We start from the raw sequence: 18,096 nt of genomic DNA, 5'->3' as shown, positions 1-18,096 counted from the left end.
TTTTGTTCCTTCGGAGTTGACCTATTGATGCTGCCACCGGGAAAAAGTACCATGGCATGCGGCAGCGGACATGTGGGACATGGGTGCCCGAATCAAAGACATTGACACCGGCGTCCGGTACTAGCTTGGCTCCCACTAGTCGGTGGAGTTCACGCCGAGGGCGTACGACATCAGGCAGTAGCGCTCTATGGCTGCAAAGCGAACCTCAACTTCCCCCTCGACACACACAACGTCCCGGCGTGCATCCAAATCAACCCTCGAGTGGTCTCCAGCCGTCAGGTACATGAGAACATGAAGAGTACATGACCGACCTCCATCGGATGCATCTGGAGCTCGTGAGCGAGGAACACCGATGGATCAAGCTGTACCAGAACGTTCTTGACGATCAAGGAGGCTAGGCCGTCGGGTGGGGGGCCCAAGGCGGAAGTGATCGAGCTTTCGTCGGACTAGTTTAAATTCGTAATGTGCAATGTATTTTGAACTTAATTATGTTATCTATTATTATATGCGTGTTTGCAATGTAGCCTGAATCAAACTGAGCGATCGATGTTCAAATTTGTGTCCATATAAGGGATGAGGGTCCATATAACACCAGTTGCCTGCAAAGGTTAGAGGCAGGAACAGAAAAAAGTATTGTACTCCCTCTGTTCTGAAATGTAAGTCATTGGACGTTTTGCAGTGCAAATTTCGACACGCTACGGAATTCTCGCACTTTCCGACATTACCCCTCACTCCCTTCGCAGCCCACTCGCTCACTCGCTCTCCTCTCATTCACTCGCTCGCCTCTCTTCTTCCCGCCGGTCCCCTCGTTCCCCTCTCTTCTTCCTGTCGTTCTTCCCAACTCCCCAGCGGCATCTCCCTGACTCCCCGTCGCCAACGTCTCCAGCATAGCTCCCTGTCGCTTCCACCTTTCTCCGCGTCCACACCCAGCGTCCATTCATGTCCGGCGTCCACTCACTCCAGACGTCCATTCATGCCCCACATCCAAGGTCAAAGATTGAATTTTTTGCATCGGCGACGAGCTTCTAGGCGACAAAGGCTATGGATCTGCCTGCGTCGGTGCTTGATCTGGGCAAGGGAGGTGCTGGATCTGCACTTGTCCGCACTGGATGCGGAACGGCGGCCGAGCCATGTATCTGGAGTGGCGTCGGAGCAACCGGCTGATCTGGAGCGGCTTGGTCGTCCTCACAGCTCTGGTACAGTGTCTCTTCTCCACGCCTCCTCTGTTCTCCATTTGCAGGAGTAGTTGCTATTAGCGTAGAAGTGTAGCGATTTGGTTAATTAAAACTTGATGCATGGTTAATTAAAACTTGATGTAGTAGCTTGAAAGTTCTGTCACTACAGAAAAAGGACACATCCGTGACATTTTGGGCCAAACGAATTTTTTTTTGTCATACTATTGACATTTCTATGATGATAATTGTGAAAAAACCCAGTATCATCATATATGTGGTGGGCTCCTACTTCTATGACAAAAAATCATGACAGAAAATGGGCTTTTCGTCCTGGGCGGGCCGGGGACGCAGCTGCATGACATTCTTTGGGCCGTCCATGACGGAAAAAACCATGGTAGAAGTGAGGGCGAGGAAAATATCGGGGAGTTCTCGGTTACGGTGGGTGGTCGGGGGCCAAGCGATGCACGTTTCTCTCGTATCGTATGCGCGTGGGTGCGAGGCGTTGGGCTCTAACTGAACCCGGGCGAGGCGTTGGGCTCTAACTGAACTCGAGCGATTGCACTAGCTACGTTACTGAACCCGAGTGATTCCTTCGCTACCGCTGCTAACTGAAGCCGATCGAACCCTGCTGCCTCCTTCCCTTGATGAACAGTGAGCGTTGTTGGGAGGGTTTGGATGAACAGTTCTCGGTGGGGGTGGATGAACAGGCCCCTGTGGTGTTGCCTCTGGATGAACAGGACCCCGATCGAGCCGGTTGGGGCTGGATGAACAGGATCTCGTGGAGGGCTGGATAAACAGGACGACCCCGTGGAGGGCTGGATGAACAGTAGCCCGTGAAGAGGGCTGGTTGAATAGTAGCCGGTGGAGTAGCGCGCGGTGGAGGCTGGATGAACAGGAGCCCATGGATGAACAGTCGCAGGTGGAGGCTGGAGGAGGTCGACGGTGGATGAATAGCAGCCCGTGGAGGCTGGAGGAGGTCGACGGTGGAGATGAACAGTATCCCGTGGAGTCCTGTTTTGCGGTATGCCACACCCCTCCCGATGAACAGGACCCCTGTTTCAACCATAGCGCTCCAACATAAGTCCGTTTCCTCCGTTTTGCGATACGCCACACCGCTCCTGATCAACGGAACCCCATTTCGACCGTAGGAGGTCCAACAGAAGTCCGTTTCCTCTGTTTAGCGGTACGCCAGACCCCTCCCGATGAACAGGATCCCGTTTTGAACATGGCCGATCGAACACAAGGTCATTTCCTTCGTTCTGCGGTACGCCAGGCCTCGTTTCCATCGGCTGTTCTGTCCAAGCCAGTTGTCTCCCACGCGTTTCGTTGCCTCTCGATGAACACGAGCATTCCGTTGCCTCCCATGAACACGACGACGATGCAGTTTCTCCGTTCCGACCCAAGCATGTACACGAGCCCTGGTCGTACGTATGCACGATTAGGCGTTCGAGACCCCGCCCATATGTACGTACGTGGCCGTATTTTCTTTCTTGCACCCTGGCCGCTGTACGTACGTGTACATGCTATGTGCGCGCCTCTACTACGACACGTGCGCGCCTCTACATCGACCAGTATGTACGTACACGTTCGCGACTAGAATGACAACGCTACGTACGCTTTGACCAGGTGGGTCCCGGCTGTCAGGCACTTCCTTGCGTGCGAAGATGTAGCTGGTGGGTCCCAGCAGTCAGGGGGGCGAATCTTTTTTTTACCCGGACGCACTTCCTTGCGTGCGAAGATGTAGCTGGCGGGTCCCATCAGTCAGGGGGGAAACATTTTTTCGTGAAATACGGTGGACTGTCCGGTGGGTCCATGCTGTTAGGTGGAGGAATAATAATTTTGTGCGTAATAAGGAGACACTTCCTTGCGGCTGCCGTGGACCCAACTGTTAGCCTCTCCACATACAGTACTCTTCCGATGGAAGTCGGTCGTTGACCACATTGACCACGCCGCACCAAGAGCACCACAGTGGTGGACGACGGTGAGGCCTAGGAAGGGGACGACGCGGAGCCGGGGAAGACGCGGCAGTGGATGCCCACGCGAAGAGGAGTATGAGGGTTCACTGATTCAGCTGCCGTCACCGCAGAATAATAGGGGGTGTCGGTGAGTGGAGGGATGGTGTGGCCAGCGGTGGGAGTAGTAGGGGGAGGTGAGGCCTCCGCGGCTGCACAGCCGGCTGCTACGTCTTGAGCTTGTGTTGGTTTTCCTTGAAGAGGAAAGGGTGATGCAGCAAAGTAGCGTAAGTATTTCCCTCAGTTTTTGAGAACCAAGGTATCAATCCAGTAGGAGGCTCCTCAAAAGTCCCACACACCTACAAAAACAAACAAGAACCTCGCAACCAACGCAATAAAGGGGTTGTCAATCCCTTCACGGCCACTTGCGAAAGTGAGATCTGAAAGAGATAATATGATAAGATAAATATTTTTTGTATTTTTATGATATAGATTGGAAAAGTAAAGATGCAAATAAAAGTAGATGATAAACTTATATGATAAAAGATAGACCCGGGGGCCATAGGTTTCACTAGTGGCTTCTCTCAAGATAACATAAGTATTACGGTGGGTGAACAAATTACTGTCGAGCAATTGATAGAAAAGCGAATAATTATGAGATTATCTAGGCATGATCATGTATATAGGCATCACGTCCGTGACAAGTAGACCGACTCCTGCCTCCATCTACTACTATTACTCCACACATCGACCGCTATCTAGCATGCATCTAGAGTATTAAGTTCATAAAGAACAGAGTAACGCATTAAGAAAGATAACATGATGTAGAGGGATAAACTCATGCAATATGATATAAACCCCATCTTTTTATCCTCGATGGCAACAATACAATACGTGCCTTACTGCCCCTGCTGTCACTAGGAAAGGACACCGCAAGATTGAACCCAAAGCTAAGCACTTCTCCCATTGCAAGAAAGATCAATCTAGTAGGCCAAACCAAACTGATAATTCGAATTGACTTGCAAAGATAACTTAATCACACATAAAAGAATCCAGAGGAGATTCAAATATTTCTCATAGATAAACTTGGTCATAAACCCACAATTCATCGGATCTCGACAAACACACCGCAAAAAGAGTTACATCGAATAGATCTCTAAGAAGATCGAGGAGAACTTTGTATTGAGATTCAAAGAGAGAGAAGAAGCCATCTAGCTAATAACTATGGACCCAAAGGTCTGTGGTAAACTACTCACAACTCATTGGAAGGGCCTTGGAGATGATGTAGAGGCCCTGCATGGTCGATTCCCCCTCCGGTGGAGCGTCGACGAAGGCTCCAAGATGGGATCTCACGGATACAGAAGGTTATGGCAGTGGAAATAGTTTTTCATGGTCGATTATGATGTTTTTAGGGTACGTGGGTATATATAGGAGGAAGAAGTAGGTCGGTGGACGCTCGAGGGGCCCACGAGGGTGGGGGGCGCGCCGGGCACCCTCGTGGCCGCCTCCTCTGTTGCTTGACGTCCACTCCAAGTCCCCTGGATCACGTTTGTTCCAAAAAGATCGCTGCCGAAGGTTTCATTCCGTTTGGTATTCCTTTTCTTCGAAACACTAAAATAGGCAAAAAAACAGCAATTCGGGCTGGGCCTCCGGTTAGTAGGTTAGTCCAAAAAATGATATAAAAGTGTAAAGTAAAGCCCATAAACATCCAAAACGGGTAATATAATAGCATGGAACAATCAAAAGTTATAGATACGTTGGAGACGTATCAAGCATCCCCAAGCTTAATTCCTGCTCGTCCTCGAGTAGGTAAATGATAAAAACAGAATTTTTGATGTGGAATGCTACCTAGCATAATTCTCAATGTAATTTTCTTTATTGTGGCATGAATGTTCAGATCCAAATGATTCAAAATAAAAGTTCATATTAACGTAAGAAATAGAAATACTTCAAGCATACTAATCAAAGCAATCATGTCTTCTCAAAATAACACGGCTAAAGAAAGTTCATCCCTACAAAATCATATAGTTAGGCTATGTTTCATTTTCATCACACAAAATACTCCCATCAAGAACAACCCCGGTTTCAGCCAAGCAATTGGTTCATACTTTTTAACGCGCTTCAGCCTTTTTCAACTCTCACGGAATACATGAGCGTGAGCCATGGATATAGCACTATGGGTGGAATAGAATATGATGATGGAGGTTGTGTGGAGAAGATAAAAAAGGGAGAAAGTCTCACAATAACGAGTGTCGGTGTCAGAACCGGTGGATCTCGGGTAGGGGTTCCCAAACTATGCGTCTAGGCGGATGGTAACAGGAGACAAGGGACACGATGTTTTTACCCAGGTTCGGGCCCTCTCGATGGAGGTAAAACCCTACTCCTGCTTGATTAATATTGATGATATGTGTAGTACAAGAGTAGATCTACCACGAGATCAAAGAGGCTAAACCCTAGAAGCTAGCCTATGGTATGATTGTTGTTCGTCCTACGGACTAAAACCCTCCGGTTTATATAGACAACGGAGAGGGTTAGGGTTACACAGAGTCGGTTACAATGGTAGGAGATCTACATATCCGTATCGCCAAGCTTGCCTTCCACGCCAAGGAAAGTCCCATTCGGACACGGGACGAAGTCTTCAATATTGTATCTTCATAGTCTAGGAGTCCGGCCAACGGTGATAGTTCGGCTATCCGGACACCCCCTAATCCAGGACTCCCTCAGTAGCCCCTGAACCAGGCTTCAATGACGACGAGTCCGGCGCGCATATTGTCTTCGGCATTGCAAGGCGGGTTCCTCCTCTGAATACTTCATAGCAGATTTTGAACACAAGGATAGTGTCCAGCTCTGCAAAATAAGTTCCACATACCACAATAGAGAGAATAATCTTTACACAAATTCAATCTGCTGACGTATTTTGCGGCGTGATGTCACATCACGGCCAAGCCTTTACTGGAATCGTTTTTACTATCCCACCTCAGCACGTTTAGCGAGGCGGTTTTCCTTGGCACGTCTTGTCAAAGCGGAGATCGTGTCCCCTTATTCCGGGATTCTCATCAATACGGGCGTGGGTAACCCAGTCGTGCCCATTGGCGCGCCTCCTCTATCGAAGGCGAGTCCCAAACGGTCACGGGGAGGGCTCTTGGTATTCAACCTCTTTATAACGAGACCAAGGCCCGCTCCTTTCTTTCAATCTCAATCGAATCCGCCCCTCGTCTCGAGTTCCAACACCCAAAGCTCTAGATTCAGGCGCTTCGGACCTCCGAGGATGTCCGGCTCCGACCTGCAAGGCCGGTGAATGCCTTCCTCTGTCACGGAGGAAGACGTGCTAAAGCTGAGAGACGCCTGGTATCTAACCGGCAAAATTGCGCACAGGCTGCCTGCCCAAGGGCAGGTTACTCCCACCCCCAAGCCTGGCGAGAGCGTGGTGTTCATGTCTCACTTCCTTCGGGGGTTAGGCTTCCCGATGGACCCCTTCGTGAGGGGGCTCATGTTTTATTATGGGATGGAATTTCATGACTTGGATCCAGAGTCTATCCTCCACATCTCATCGTTTATTGTTGTATGCGAAGCCTTCCTCCGCATTACCCCTCACTTCGGGTTGTGGCTCAAAACCTTCAAAGTGGAACCAAAGATGACCAGGGGGCAGCTGGCAGAGTGCGAAGGGGCTGTTATAAGCAAGAATGTTGATGCTCCATGGCCTGAGGGCTCTTTTCAAGAGGAGCTCGGACTATGGCAACAAGAGTGGTTTTATATCACCGCTCCCAGGGGCACTAGATGGGTGGCGCCTCCTGCCTTTCGCTCGGGTCCTCCACTGCGGCTGGCGTCATGGGTCAATAAAGGGCTCGACTGGGGGCCGTCCAAGGACGTGCCCTTGCTGCAGGGTTGCATTCGAGACCTCCTGGAAAGGGAGATCAATCTAGTCGTAGTAGCACAGGTCATGCTGATTCGTTGCACCCTGCCCTGCAAACATCACCCCGTCCGCCTGTGGGAGTTCAATCCGGAGGGACCAGGAGCTCTCCAGCATTTTATGGGCGTAACGCCCGTGGAGATGTACCAACCGTTCTTCGGATCACAAGCAATGTGTCCAGAACTAACCGAGGACGCAGGTTTATGCTGCAATCGCCCGGTTACCCAAGTAAGTAGTCCTGTACCCGGACATGCTATCCATATATCTATCATAAACTTGCCTTTAAAAGAGCTGTCCTTTGAACAGGAGTGGATAGTGAAAGCAAAACTGATCCAGTGTCCGGCCCCCCTCCCTGAGACCACGCCAGATCCTGTGTTAACCAGGATGCTAGAGGCTGCGCCTTTTGAAGAAGGCGAAGGGGGGAGCCAGGGAGCTACTGCCTCCGCGAAGGAGTTTATCAAGAAGGGAGGGACCGAGAATCCCTCCCTCCCAGGGGAGAAGAGGACCGCTTCTGAAAATCCGGAGGCCAAGGCCTCGAAGCGAGGGAAGAAATCCTCGCCAGAGGGTCCTGTGTCGGGAGTTGCCCCGGCCGCACTATCTCCCCAAGGAGACCAGCCCTCCAGCAAGCCGTAAGTAAAGAGGGGCGTTTTCTTACAATGAGAGGCATCCCTGTTTTATTTCAGAAGATAACCGAAGTTTTTCTCTGTAGTTCGGATCTCAGCCCTTCTCAGCCGAGCTCGTCTTCAGGGGATCTTGATCCGGAGATGATGGAGAGCAAAACGCCTCCGCCTGCTGTGCCATCATGCGAGGCGGACGACCCTGAGGTGTCGTCGCGGAGGGTTTCTCCGAATCCGGTGGGGCCCGAAGGCAGTCGTAGGCCCCCTCAAAGCCCTCCGCAATCGGCCTTCAAAAAAGGCCATCGGACGAGTCTGGCACCGACTGGTGTACGGTCGGAGGAGCTGAAAGATCTGCTCGGGCGAGCGTCTATCTCGGAAGATCACCGTGCGCTAATGGGTACGGTGATTAAAAGGATTTCATCCGCTGAAAGTGGGTTGCATGAAGCCGTCATAAGTTTACTGACGGGTTTTGAGGTACGCAAAATGATGTACCTTCTAATACTTTGGCATGTAGAATGCGCCATGTATAGATAGTAGCCCCTGAGACTCGGTGCGTTGTCAAAAATGACGGCGCGCCGGGTATCATAATCCCAGGTATAATATGCGCTCTTCCTATGTAGGTGGCGAGGCGTCCGGTGGCAAGCCGGACTGATGAATTTGCCGAACTAAAGCGGCAACTTGACGTGGCGGATTCTGACATCGCGCTTGTCAATAAGCGGCTTGACGAGTCACAAGGTATGCAACTTTTCTGCGGACACCCGGTAAGGTAGCTTAATGTCTGTGCCTTACAACTTGTATGCTTGACGCAGATGGTGTCGCTGCCGTGGAGAACCTTCGGGCGGAACTTGCCCGAGCCAAGGAGCAAGCCCGAAAAAGTGATGTGGCTGCTTTGAAAGCGGCCGAAGAACTGGAAGCCGAACAGGCTGCTCACTGCCGAAGCAAGAAAGAAATGGCCGTAAAGTTGAAGAATGCTACCGATCGTTGCGAGCTTCTTGAAAAAGAAGGTCGAGCGGAACTAGAGGACCTGAAAAAGGCCGCTGCTGAGGCCAAGGATGCTCGCTCTGCAATGAGAGCCATGAAAGAGGAGCTATGTCAGGCCGGAGATATTGCGGCTGGAAAGCCTTTTCTGCTGCGGAGGAAATTCACGGATCCCAAGTATGCTCAGTTGGGCCAGCCGTGGGGTGCGGAGGATGCTTATCTGGATTTGGCGGCGAGTGCCGCGGATGCGGCCGAACACATTCGAGGCCAAAAGGATCACGGAATGGAAGAGCTGTTTTGGTCGCAGTTCCACAGTCCAGAGCGTCTGCTTCCATTGACCGATTGTTTGACCGAATGGGCTGAGCTGAATAGGTTGTCAGGACTTGCCATGAAGTCTGTCGTGACTCATTTGTGGCCAAAGAGGCCCGAGCCGAAGAGTTATTTTGGCTTGGTGCAACAGTTCCTTGGTGCGGTGCCACATATTAGTGCAATGAAGCGGTCAGCATGCATAGAGGGTGCGCGGATGGCTCTCGCCCGTGTCAAGACATACTGGGCAGAGATGAAGGCCACCAACGTTGCATCCTAGGATTCAAACCGAAGCCGAGTACCTGCCGAGCACTACTTTGAGGAAGTCCTACAGGGCGCTCGTTTAATAGAGACGCAGTGCTCGAAGGATATTATGTTCAAATGACATGTATGATTTGTGAAACAATGTTGCAATATAATATAAGGGCTTTTTATACTTGTGCGTTCAAGTAGTAAAGTACCTCCTGTGCGGCTGTTAATGTATATGTATATAACCTGAAAGATGGCAGTCCTTGGCTTCAGCCCCCACGCACATAGTGCGGGGGTGTTTGCAAAAAGGTGCATTTTCACACTTTATCCAATGTCTTGGTCATGTGAAGGAGGCGATAGCGTAGCAAACTAGGCAACCGGACTATAATGCTTTATCACTTTCACTTAGCCATAGGAGTTCGATGGTGGGGCTACTATATATATAGCCCCTAGGGGCACCGCGCTCTCCCGAATTCAGGGCGTGTATGTGCCTGACCGGGAAACGATCCTTCGTTAATGCGGAGGAATTCTAAACATTCCTGTGGGTCATCGAGTGGTTGACCAGTCTCACACTATATCATGACAGTCAGTTTTCGGCTTTCTCAACTAAGGTGCTCGCCAGGCCGAACCGGGGCACAATCGCAGTAGTTCTCCTGGTGCCGCGTTAGCCGATAAAACGGAACGTAAGGCAGCAAAACACAGGAGCTGGGAAAACCCAAAATTTGACCAAAGACATGATTCGGAGCTGATGCATATAAGGCCTAACTCGAGACGCCGAACACTCCCTAAGGTATTCAGTCTTTATGAAAACAGGCAGAACAATGCCCTAAGCCCCTAGTGTCTAGGTACGCGCAAAAATTACTGACGTGGCCTATGCCAAAACATCAGCCTCCTCCTCGGTTATAGCAGGAAACCGGGGGAGGTGTGTCAACAAGAGATAGTAAAAAAGGTTTACGCAGGGTCTTAATCTGAAAAGAATCCTTGCAACGGGTCCCTATTGCACGTCTGCGCCTGTGTCTCCGTTGTGTCGTATCCTGGACGGGTGTAGCACGATGTTCATCTGTAAAGGATAAGAACTTAGCTGAAGAAAGATCGTTCAAAAAATGTGCTTTATATTTAAATAAAAGAAATATGATTCGAAAAGCAAATAAAATTGAGCTTTATTGTCTCTTGTTGTACGTGCATGCAACCCCTTGTACGGGGGTGTGCGGTTAGTAGACCTTCGTATAATTACGCCGGACTCGTCTAGCCGTGTCCGGGGTCCGAAGGACCTGTTCAGGTGCTTGGTTTAGCGGAGCCGGATTAGTGTGTGACTGTCCAAGCAGTTTCACGTTTTTCCGCGCTCGAGTGACACTTGATATTTCCCTTTAATGAGTTGATGCCGCGTGGACCGGGCATTTTAAGTGTAAGAGATGCATAATGCGGTATTGCGCTAAAGCGGGCGAAAGCTTCACGTCCCAATAGTGCTTGATGACCACTTTTGAATGGGGCGATATGGAAGGTTAACTTTTCGCGGCGGAAGTTGTCGGATGAGCCGAACACAACTTCTAGCGGTAGGGAGCCCGTGCAATGGGCATATAGGCCTGGCATTACCCCCTTGAAGGAGGCGTTGCTGTGGCGAATTTTGGTTGGGTCTATCCCCATTTCGCGGATTGTGTCCTTATATAGAAAGTTTAGATCACTACCGCCGTCCATTAGGACCTCTGTGAATTGGAGTCCGTCGATTAGAGGATCTAATATCAGGGCAGTCCATCTTGCATTCCGGATACGTCTGGAGTAATCCTAATGATCAAAGGTGATTGGTTTTGACAACCAATGTCGGGACTCCGCTGGGATAGGCCGCGCGGCGCGTATTTCTATGGGCGCCGTTCTGATGTTCCCTTTTATCACTTGAAGTGAGTTTACTGTTTTGACTTCTTATGGGAAATTCTTTTGTTTTCCGGTGCTCTGCTTGTGGGGTTCGTCATCTTCTTCGCTTGGTGTGTCGAGCCCCTTGTGTCCGGCATTGAGTTTGCCGGACTGCTTGAAGACCCAATAGTCTCTGTGGGTATGATTTGCAGGCTTCTCGGGTGTACTGTGGATTTGGCATATTTTGTCCCAGATTTTGTTTAAGTTGGATAACTCGTGGCTGTTATCCTTGAGGGGCACTTTTTTATGATTCTACCAAGAGCTTTTGAATCCGGCGTTGACTGCCATGCTCTTCGGACTGTTTTCCCTTGTCCGGCGCTGGTCCTTGCTGCGTCGTGGTTTCCCGTTTCCATCTCTGACTTCTGATGTACTTGGGTCACTGGTATTACATCTTGCCAGCCAACTATGCTCTCCCGCGCAAAAGCGTGTCATGAGGCTTATTAGCGCGGCCATTGTTCTTGGCTTTTCCTGGCCAAGGTGCCCGGCGAGCCATTCATCTCGGACGTTGTGTTTAAAAGCTGCTAAGGCTTCAGCGTCCGGACAATCGACTATTTGGTTCTTTTTGGTGAGGAACCTGTTCCAGAATTTGCAGGCTAACTCTCTGGATTGTTGAGTTATGTGACTTAAATCGTCTGCATCCGGAGGGCGGACATAAGTCCCTTGAAAATTTGCCCGAAAAGCATCCTCGAGCTCTTCCCAACTTCCAATGGTATTTTAAGGGAGGCTTTTAAGCCAGTGCCGTGCTGGACCTTTGAGCTTGAGGGGTAAGTATTTTATGGCGTGGAGATCATCTCCTCTAGCCATGTGTATGTGGAGGATGTAATCCTCGATCCAGACTCCTGGGTCTGTCGTTCCGTCGTATGCCTCTATGTTTACGGGTTTAAATCCCGCTGGGATTTCATGATCCAGCACCTCATCGGTGAAACATAGGGGGTGTGCGGCTCCCCTGTATTTGGGTGTGCCGTGATGTCCGGATATTTGGCGTGTTGCATTGCTTAGAAGAGCTTGCTTTATTGGCCCGTAGATGGATCTAACTGGTCCATCCTTTTGATGCGAGTTCTTATGCGGATCGTGTGCCGGTTTATGTGCGGCGCCGCCTGCTGCTCTATGCTTGTCATGTGGTCGTCTATCCGACCGGGCGGCCTCTTTGTTCTTTGATTGTGGGGGCTCTAAGGCCTCCTCATCGAATTCGGGCAGTAGTTTGCGCTTCGGGTAGCTCTTTGCTTGGCGACTGTCGCCGTATTTGTCTGCAGTGTTGAGTATTTTGCATCTTCTGCTATTTTGAGCTTCCGCTTCTGCTTTTTCAGGCTACGCGCAGTGGCGACGAGCCTTTTGTGGAGGTTCTTCTACTCCAACAACTTGTCTGGTGTCAGATCGTCCGGACTATTATCTTCGCTGGGGACGGGTTGCTTATCCACATTGTCCTGTTCGGATGGTTGTTCAATGGCATGTTCGTCGTCCACCGGTTCGACCTGCTCTATGGCCGGGTCTGTCTACTCGCCGCCTTTGTCGAGGCGGGATTTAGTGTGGAGCTTTCGTCGCCGTCTTGATTGCTTTTCGAGGGATTTATCCTTCGTAGCGTCCCGTTGTTCCTCGTAGTCGCTTGCTTTAGGTGTATCCACCATGTATACATCGTGAGATGGGGTGGCTGTCCGTGCCCTATAGGCGCTGGTTCGTGGTTATCTCCTACATCGTCGTCCATACCGTCGATGTCTTCGGAGTCGAATTTAAGCACGTCGTTTAAACTTTCGACAGTGGCTATGAAGTGGGTGGTGGGTGGGTGTTGAATTTCTTCATTGTACGCATCCCAACCTTCCTGACCATAGTCCGGCCAGGGCTCTCCTGATAAAGAGAGAGACTTTAGTGAATTCAGAATGTCGCCAAAAGGCGAGTGCTGAAAGATGTCCGCGGCAGTGAACTCCATAACCGACGCCCACTCGGATTTGATTGGCAGGAGTGCGGGAGGTTCGGAGTCCGGAGAAGAGTCCGGCACCTCGGAGTCACGGGCTTCGCAAAAGACAGGGATGGTGTTCGGCTCAATTGCCATAGATATCGTAGCCCCCGAGGCGGTGTCCAGCCACTCGTCCTTGATCGGCGAAGTCGGCCCCGAGCTAAGGGTCGGAGCGGACGCTGGTGCGGCCTCCAGGGTACTGTTCGGCGGCAGAGCTAGATCATACCTACCGAGACAGTGCGGCGCGCTTGGCTGTGGCTCGAATCCGTCGAAGATCAAGTCTCCGCGGATGTCAGCCGTGTAGTTCAAACTTCCAAATCTGACCTGATGGCCAGGGGCGTAGCTTTCGATCTGCTCTAGATGGCCAAGTGAATTGGCCCGCAGTGCGAAGCTGCCGAATACGAAGATCTGTCCGGGGAGAAAAGTCTCACCCTAGACCGCGTCGTTGTTGATGATCGAAGGAGCCATCGGGCCTAAAGGTGACGACACAGAGGAACTTTCAATGAAAGCACCAATGTCGGTGTCAAAACCGGCGGATCTCGGGTAGGGGTTCCCGAACTGTGCGTCTAGGCGGATGGTAACAGGAGACAAGGGACATGATGTTTTTACCCAGGTTCGGGCCCTCTCGATGGAGGTAAAACGCTACTCCTGCTTGATTAATATTGATGATATGGGTAGTACAAGAGTAGATCCACCACGAGATCAGAGAGGCTAAACCCTAGAAGCTAGCCTATGGTATGATTGTTGTTCGTCCTACGGACTAAAACCCTCCGGTTTATATAGACATCGGAGAGGGTTAGGGTTACACAGAGTCGGTTACAATGGTAGGAGATCTACATATCCGTATCGCCAAGCTTGCCTTCCATGCCAAGGAAAGTCCCATCCGGACACGGGACGAAGTCTTCAATCTTGTATCTTCATAGTCTAGGAGTCCGGCCAACGGTGATAGTTCGGCTATCCGGACACCCCCTAATCCAGGACTCCCTCAACGAGGCTAATCAACGGGCTATGGAGATGCCCATCAATTGATGTCAACATGAGGAGTAGGGATTGCCATGCAACGGATGCACTAGAGCTATAAATGTATGAAAGCTCAACAAAAGAAACTAAGTGGGTGTGCATCCAACTTGCTTGCTCACGAAGACCTAGGGCATTTTGAGGAAGCCCATCGTAGGAATACACAAGCCAAGTTCTATAATGAAAAATTCCCACTAGTATATGAAAGTGACAACATATGAGACTCTCTATATGAAGAACATGGTGCTACTTTGAAGCACAGGTGTGGAAAAGGATACTAACATTGCCCCCCTTTTATTTTATTTTTTATTTTTCCCTTTTTTGGCCCTTTCTTTTTTTGGCCTTTCTTTTTTTCCTTTTTTTCTTTGGCCTTTTTTTTGGCCTTTTTTTATTTGGGGACAATGCTCTAATAATGATGATCATCACACTTCTATTTATTTACAGCTCATGAATTAGAACTCAATACTAGAACAAAATATGACTCTATATGAATACCTCCGGCGGTGTACCCGGATGGGCAATGAATCAAGGGTGGCATGTATGAAAAATTATGCATGGTGGCTTTGCCACAAATACAATGTCAACTACATGATCATGCAAGGCAATATGATAATGATGATGCGTGTCATGAAAAATGGAACGGAACGGTTGAAAGTTGCATGGCAATATATCTCGGAATGGCTATGGAAATGCCATAGTAGGTAGGTATGGTGGCTGTTTTGATGAAGATATAAGGAGGTTTATGTGTGATAGAGCGTATCGTATCACGGGGTTTTGATGCACCGCCGAAGTTTGCACCAACTCTCAAGGTGAGAAAGGGCAATGCACGGTACCGAAGAGGCTAGCAATGATGGAAAGGTAAAAAGCGTGTATAATCCATGGACTCAACATTAGTCATAAAGAACTCATATACTTATTGCAAGAGTTTTATTAGCCCTCGAAGAAAAGTACTACTATGCATGCTCCTAGGGGGGAGGTTGGTAGGAGTTAACCATCACGCGCCCCGAACCTCCACTCAAGGGAAGGCAATCAAAAGAGCACCCTATGCAATAAATTTGTTACACAACTTTTACCATATGTGCATGCTATGGGACTTGCCAACTTCAACACAAGCATTATTTAAATTCATAATCACCCAACTAGCATGGCTCTAATATCACTACCTCCATATCTCAAAACAATTATCAAGTATCAAATTGATCATAGCATCCAATTTACTTCCTATGTTAGTTTTTATTATACCCAACTTGGATGCCCATCATTCTAGGACCAATTTTATAACCATAGCAAATACCATGCTGTTCTAAGAAACTCTCAAAATAATATAAGTGAAGCATGAGAGATTAATAATTTCCACAAAATCAAGCCACCGCCGTGCTCTAAAAGATTTAAGTGAAGTACTAGAGCAAAACTATCTAGCTAAAAAGATATAAGTGAAGCACATAGAGTATTCTAATAAATTCCAATCAAGTGGGTTTCTACCAAAAGGTGTGTACAGAAAGGATGATTGTGGTGATCTAAAAAGCAAAGACTAATATCATACAAGACGCTCCAAGCAAAACACATATCATGTGGCGAATAAAAATATAGCTCCAAGTAAAGTTACCGATAGACGAAGACGAAAGAGGGGATGCCTTACGGGGCATCCCCAAGCTTAGGCTTGGTTATCCTTGAATATATTGGGGTGCCATGATCATCCCCAAGCTTAGGATCTTGCCACTCCTTATTCCATAGTCCATCAAATCTTTAACCAAAACTTGAAAACTTCACAACACAAAACTCAACAGGAAATCTCATAAGCTCCATTAGTGCAAGAAAGAAAAACCACCACATAAGGTACTGTAATGAACTCATTCTTTATTTATATTGGTGTTAAACCTACTGTATTCCAACTTCTCTATGGTTCATTCCACTTAATACTAGCCATAGTGCATCAAAATAAGCAAACAACACACGAAAAACAGAATCTGTCAAAAATAGAACAGTCTGTAGCAATCTGTAACTCTCGAATACTTCTGTAACTCTAAAAATCCTACCAAAATAGGAAGTCCTGGGAAATTTGCATATTGATCTACAGCAATAAGCATCAACACAAAAGCACGTTTCTGTGAATTACTAAAATTATTTTCATGCGCGCAAAGTTTCTGTTTTTCAGCAGAATCAAATTAACTATCACCATAGGTTATCCTATAGGTTCTACTTGGCACAAACACTAATTAAAACATGAAAAAACATCTAAACAGAAGCTAGATGAAATTTTTATTGAATAACAGCAAATAAAAATATTGGGTTGTCTCCCAACAAGCGCTTTTCTTTAAAACCTTTTAGCGGCATTGATAATTCTAATGATGCTCACATCAAAGAACAGAATTAAAGCAAGAGCATCATAGACCACGTGAGAAACACATCTAAGTTTAACATACTTCCTATGTATAGGCATCTTATAGAAAAACAAATTATCATAGCAAGCAAAAACTAACATATGCAAGGAAACGGAAAGGAACATTAGCAATCTCAACATAACGAGAGGTAATTTAGTAACATGAAATTTTCTACAACCATATTTTCCTCTCTCATAATAATTACATGTGGGATCATAAGCAAATTCAACAAAATAGCTATCACTTAAAATATTCTCAACACGATCCACATGCATGCAAAGTTGACACTCTTCCAAAATAGTGGGATTAACATTAACTAAAGTCATGACCTCTCCAAGCCCACTTTTATCTAAAATTTCATAAGATTGATCAAAATCCAAATATGTGGGATCTAAAGTTGACACTCTTCCAAACCCACTTTCAATAATATTGCAAACACTATTATCAATCTCATATTCACCATGGGGGTTAAATAAATTTTCAAGATCAAAAGAAGAATCACCCCAATCATGATCATTGCAACAAGTAGTAGACATAGCAAAACTAGCATCCCCAAGCTTAGGGTTTTGCATATTATTAGCACAATTGACATCAAGAGAATTTGTAGTAACATCATTGCAATCATGTTTTTTATTCAAAGAGTTATCGTGAATCTCTTCATAAATTTCTTCATCATAATTTTTAGATTCACGAATTTCAAGCAAAGCTTCATAAAGATAATCTAGTGCACAAAACTCACTAGCAATTGGTTCATCATAATTGGATCTCTTAAAAAGATTGGCAAGCGGATGAGGATCCATAGATCTTAGGTTCTCTGTTTAGCAATAAATAAACAACTATTCCACCTAAACGACCAAACGAGCGAAGTAAGACATCAAAGCAAATGAAAAGACGAACAGAAGAAGGGCGAATAAAACGGCAAGGGTGAAGTGGGTTAGAGGAAAACAAGAGGCAAATGGCAAATAATGTAATGCAAGGGAGATGAGTTTGTGATGGGTACTTGGTATGTCTTGACTTGAGCGAAGACCTCCCTGGCAACGGCGTCAGAAATCCTTCTTGCTACGTCTTGAGCTTGCGTTGGTTTTCCTTGAAGAGGAAAGGGTGATGCAGCAAAGTAGCGTAAGTATTTCCCTCAGTTTTTGAGAACAACGGTATCAATCCAGTAGGAGGCTCCTCAAAAGTCCCACGCACCTACACAAACAAACAAGAACCTCTCAACCAACACAATAAAGGGGTTGTCAATCCCTTCACGGCCACTTGCGAAAGTGAGATGTGATAGAGATAATATGATAAGATAAATATTTTTGGTATTTTTATGATATAGATTGGAAAAGTAAAGATGCAAATAAAAGTAGATGATAAACTTATATGATAAAAGATAGACTCGGGGGCCATAGGTTCACTAGTGGCTTCTCTCAAGATATCATAAGTATTACGATGGGTGAACAAATTACTGTCAAGCAATTGATAGAAAAGCGAATAATTATGAGATTATCTAGGCATGATCATGTATATAGGCATCACGTCTGTGACAAGTAGACCGACTCCTGCCTACATCTACTACTATTACTCCACACATCGACCGCTATCCAGCATGCATCTAGAGTATTAAGTTCATAAAGAACAGAGTAACGCATTAAGAAAGATGACAT

The sequence above is a fragment of the Triticum dicoccoides genome, chromosome 6B (assembly GCF_002162155.2).
Source record: "Triticum dicoccoides isolate Atlit2015 ecotype Zavitan chromosome 6B, WEW_v2.0, whole genome shotgun sequence".
NCBI lineage: Eukaryota > Viridiplantae > Streptophyta > Magnoliopsida > Poales > Poaceae > Triticum > Triticum dicoccoides.
This window is presented reverse-complemented; position numbering follows the sequence as displayed.